This window comes from Mastomys coucha, unplaced genomic scaffold, assembly GCF_008632895.1.
Source record: "Mastomys coucha isolate ucsf_1 unplaced genomic scaffold, UCSF_Mcou_1 pScaffold7, whole genome shotgun sequence".
NCBI lineage: Eukaryota > Metazoa > Chordata > Mammalia > Rodentia > Muridae > Mastomys > Mastomys coucha.
The window spans coordinates 93,548,793-93,553,944 of record NW_022196913.1 but is presented as its reverse complement, the minus strand read 5'-3'; the positions used below and the strand labels follow the sequence as shown (position 1 = coordinate 93,553,944).

Genomic DNA, 5,152 nt, shown 5'->3' with positions numbered 1-5,152 from the left:
TGTGTGTGTGTGTGTGTGTGTGTGTGTGTGTGTGTGCACAGATGTCCATGGAGACAAGAAGAGGCTGTCAGATCTCCTGGAGCTGGAATTACTGGTGCTTATGAGCTGCCAGATGTCCCTGCTTGGAGCCAAACTCAGACCCTCTCTAGAAGAGCAGTGGGTGCTCTTAACCACTAAACCATGTCTCCAGAAACCTAAAATCATTCTTAATTTGGGATGTGGACTGCACATTTTAAATATACTCAAAGCCCCTGAATTATGCACTCTAAATGTGTGGGTTGTATCCTATGTAAAATTATTATCAAGTAAACTGTTTACAACACAAAGAACCAGGCATGGTGGTGTACGCCTGTAATACTAGTCCTTAGGAAACTAAGGCAAGATGATCCTAGAGTTCCTAGCCAGCTTAGGCTACATGATGAGTTCCAGGACAGTCGGAGTACAACCTGTCACAACAAAATAAATAACAAAACAAACAAACAAACAAAAAACCATCAAAGAAACTTATTCACAAATCTGGCATTGGGTCCAGGTTCAACAAAACCCCCTCCGTGTTATTCTCTTAACTTCAAATCTAAATTCCATCTGTCCATTCACGCATCCACCCATCTCTAATGTAATATGAGGCTACCTGCAGAGCTGGAGTCCTTCATCAGCACAGAACACCCACTCTCCTCATTACAACCACCCTGAGCCTGCTTGCTACTCCACCCGGTAAAGACGTGCCTTTAGTCCTCGGTAGAAGCTGAGGCCAGGACATCCAGTAACTGAGGATTGAGAAATCTCATTTTTCTTTCTCCTAACCATGGTGTCACAAAGGGCTTACTCCTATGTCTCTTCCTATGTTGCTACTCCACTTCAACATTTGCTACCAGCATACAACTCCGCAATGTTTCCAGCAGAGTCAAAGCCAGGCAGTGTCACACACACCTGCAATCCTGCAATCCTGAGCTTGGGAGGAATGTGAGCCCAAGGTCTTCCTCCTCCGTTCTGAAGAAAACTTTTAAGCCAGCCTGCCTAAATACATAGATCTTTCTTTCTTTGAACTCCAGTCATATCTAGAAGCCATTTTCCGGCAGTGGCGGGGGCGGGGTGTGGGGGGAGTGGGAGAGGGATTCATACCACTATGAGAACTGCATGTAAGCGTCTTCAGACGTGCTCTTCAGGGCAAGTTGACAGCTCTCCTGGATCTAAGCTAAGCAACCTTGAGCTCTCCAGCACAAAACTCAGCTACCCAAGAACTCAGCACCAAGTTTGCATAATTAACTCCAAACCGTGGCCAGTAACTAAAGGCAACTCGAAAGAACACAGGGCTCCTCTTAACAGAGGAGCCTAACCTAGCCCTGCTCCTGACTGTGCATACTATATGCTAAAGCCCAACTTCTGCAGATGCCTCGGATGCCCAAAAGGGGAATGCAAGAGGAGTTCGCAAAAATAAAAGGAAAAAAGAAATTAAGTGAAGAGAGTTCCTACAGTAGCTTAGTTTGATGGTTCCTCTCAAAGCAACACTAAGAGCTTGGTATCATTCTACTGTCTATGAGCTCTCCCTAGCTGCTACCCCCATTTCCGTGCAGAGCCTGGTCCACATGTGCAGGCCCCGATGTGCAGGAACAGTACAATGACTGCTTGAGTGAGTTGTCTCCAAGGACTGGTCTCCCAATCCACTGCCAAATAGAATCTAAACAACGTTGTGCTCTATGAGTACACCTCGTTTCCAAACGACTCCCTAAGCCTTTACCAATTGAACTAGCGGGAGCCACCACTACAGAGCTGCCCCAGTGCAGCTAATTGCAGCCCGGCGCCCACCGCACCCAGACACCATGAGAGGGTGGGATCCCCAGAGAGAAGCGGAGGGCTCCTTTGCTGTCCGCACACCCGTCGGTCACTCGGCGCGCCTGCAATCTCTCTGCCCTGTGGTCCCCAAACAAGCATCTATCTGGGTGCACGATCTACTAGCTCACCCCTAAGGTTCCCGGCCATCCCGCGGGCACACGTGCAGTGGATGGTTCTGGAAATCCATCTGCAGGTGGCTCTCACTGGAGTTCTTTCTTCACCTATGCTCAACTATGCAAAGCCGAGCGGGAAAACGGTAGGGAAAGACGAACTGACCTGTGAAGGGCAACGTTCCAGCCCAGGTTGGGGAACTCTTGACGCCTAGGGAAGATTAGTCGCAGGTTGGTTTCTCAGCGGACCACAGCCCTGGCTCGCTTCCCTCAGAGTACCCTTTCTTAATTAGCTTCTCTTTCCTGACGTTCACTCTGTCCTCTTCTTGTCCCTCTCCCGTCGCCTCCTACCCTACAGAGCTTTCTTCCCCTCGCCTCTCACCCAGGATCAGATAAGAGGAAAGAAACGGCTACGCGAGCCAATTATAAAGCCAAAGGTGGCGGCAGGGGCGGGAGATGGGGAGACAGACCCCCACTTTCCCTCCTCCTCCTTTCCAGCATCCCCGCCCCGCTCGAGTTGCAGAGGAGCCCGCCCCAAGCCTCCCAAGTTCAGCCCAAGGACTGGCAGCCGACCCAGGTGCACGTGGCAGCCGGGTGCAGAACGCAGTTGACAAGCCGCTGGGTCCCCACCTCCACTCACAAAACAGTGCCTGTGCCCCCAGATCAGAACCCCGAGTCACTTTGGGAAATCTCCAGCACTCGCAGTTTCGTCCCAGTCTCCATCCCCAAAGACGAGCTTTGCCTTCACACCGTGGGTCCCCTCTCCCTTGCTCTTCAAGTCCTAGGGACCAGTACAGTAAGGTCGCCACGGGTAGACTTTTACATCAAAGAAAATCAACTGAAAGGATGTTAAATTGGGGGTTTTCTTGGTCGTAAAAACAAAAGATGGACAGTTTTATGCGGTTGGACCTAAAGATCTCCTTTTCCCATGCTCAGAGATTATGGGCAGTAGGTTTGAGAGGATCTGAGGGACCTATCCTCTATAAAACTCTGGGAACCCTGATCCATGCGAGCCACACCCTTTGAGAAGTCCTGCTCTGAGACGACAAGAGATGCTCAGAGCCCTTGGTAGCTGGGGACTGCGCCTGAGTTCGTGTCCTCTGGGCGCTTTTTAAAAGGTCACCTTCTCATTTTATGTCGTGTTAGCAAAAACCCAGGCGTCCAATGTCACACTAGAAGAGAGCGCGAGTCGCATGCACGCCAACCATTTAGCAAGACCTCACTTTGTGAGAAAAAGACCAAAATGACTGTGATTTCATCACTTCCAAAAGCAGGCGGTAGAGAAAAGTAAGACGTATTCTCATACATTCCCGAACCTGCCTCCAAAGTGCCCTTCTGAGGGCACAGGCGGGGATGCTCGACGCCTTTCAAGATGCTTCCTGAGACCTTCTAACCGTCCAAGCTATCCCTTAGGCTTTCGTCAAATTTGCGTACTGTTGGCCTCTCTGCCCAATTTCTGAACTTCACCTTGAAGTGAAAAGGACCGCTATATAGCCTCCTCCCTGAGACCCTCGGTAGGGATCAGCCTAGGCTTCAAGTCCTCCACCGGGTAAGGCGGCTGCAGCGTGAAGATCCTTCTGTGTGTGCTTCTTTAACGTGCGCTATTCTCCCGGGTCCTCCGCGGTCCTTGTACTCAAACACAGAGGCTAAGAATCCACACCCGGGACTGCCGGGGTGAGAGCGCCACCTGCCGCCTGCGTCTGGTTAGGGAACTGAACCAGACCTATCTGATAAGTAGGAGCCTGAATTCAAGGAGTATTTGTTCCTTGGATGTATATCTCCTTTCCTATGTCTTCCTCCCCAAATGTCTATTATTATCCCCTTTTAATAATGTACCAGGATACCGGTGACCATTGTAAACATCCTTCTAAATCCCTTGGGGGAGGTAGTTAGGAGTTCGCATAGGGTCCTAGGTAAGATATGGGAGAGGAGAGCGTTACTTAATTATGAAACATTGAAGATGGAAGACACTCTGATGATCATAAAATAAGAAATATATGTATGAATAAGTGTGCAGAACTTTTATTAGACTTTTAGACGGGGTTAACAGGTAGACTCTTGGCCAGCCACGCTAGCCTTATTATTGAGCTCCAGGTTCAGCGAGAGACTTGGTCTCAAAAATAAGACGAAGAATTAACCTCTGGCCTACACAGAAACGCGCATGTGCTCACACACACACACACACACACACGCACACACACACACACACTTTTATGGTTTGCATTATGAAATGTCATTTTTTTTTATTGTAACCAGCCTTTCCTTCATGTCTTTAACTTTTGAATTTTGTTTGTTCCTTTGGGGTTTTGTTGGCTTTGACTTTTTGAGACAGAATATCACTCAGCAGCCTACGCTGGCAACAAACTTGCTACAATTGTTCAGTATCCAAGAACTGGAATTATAGAATAGCACCAACAGGCCAGGCTTTAACATTGGAATTATTGCATATTCCTTTCAATTGAGATCAACTTCAAGTTAATGCTGAAACAGAAGAGCTGTTGTCAACCAGTGTTTCTTTTAGTTGCGGTTGTGAATGAATTTCCAGCTCTTTCAAGTGTGTCTATTCAGTGTTCCTTCAGTGTGTATCTTTTTGGTTTGGCTTGGTTTTGTTTTTCTGTTGTTGGTGGTGGTTTTTTGGTTTGGTTTGGTTTGGTTTTTTGGTTTTTTCCAAGACAGGGTTTCTCTGTGTACCCCTGGCTATCCTGGAACTCACTCTGTAGACCAGGCTGACCTTGAAATCAGAGATCCTCCTGCTTCTATCTCCTTACTGCTGGGACTAAAGGCATGCGCCACCACTGCTCAGCAAAGGTTTAGGTCAAGACCATGTTTCTATATGCTTGCTTTGCTTTTGTTTCTTTGTTTGGCTGGCTGGCTGGTTGGCTGGTTTTCTGAGATGGGGTTTCTCTGTTGGTGTGTAGTCCTTCAGTGAACATCTTTAAGATCAGTAGTCAGAGTCCAATAAAGTCTTGAGAGCTGAATCATGGAAACATTGCAAGAAGCCTCCACTTACAGTCTTCTTTTGCGGTCTAGAAAACACTGTATAGTTTTAGGACCTGTTCAAAGCTATCTAACATTCCAGCTTCCCAACATAGCTGGAAACATTGGGAATATATCTATATATCTGTTCCTAACTTGGCTGTAATCTTATTTCTTTCTTAGAACTACACACACACACACACACACACACACACACACACACACACACAGGG

At 47.8% G+C, this 5,152-nt stretch overlaps 1 protein-coding gene across 3 annotated transcripts in view; it reads right to left on the bottom strand.

Annotated features, from left to right (window-relative positions):
* Window positions 1-2,428, bottom strand: part of Col14a1 (collagen type XIV alpha 1 chain) — a 224,054-nt gene extending 221,626 nt beyond the window's left edge. For all 3 annotated transcript variants that reach the window (XM_031359565.1, XM_031359566.1, XM_031359567.1), the window contains exon 1: window positions 2,110-2,428. The gene's annotated coding sequence lies outside the window, so the exon portion shown is untranslated. The remainder of the gene's footprint in view (window positions 1-2,109) is intronic.
* Window positions 2,429-5,152: the final 2,724 nt, after the last annotated feature.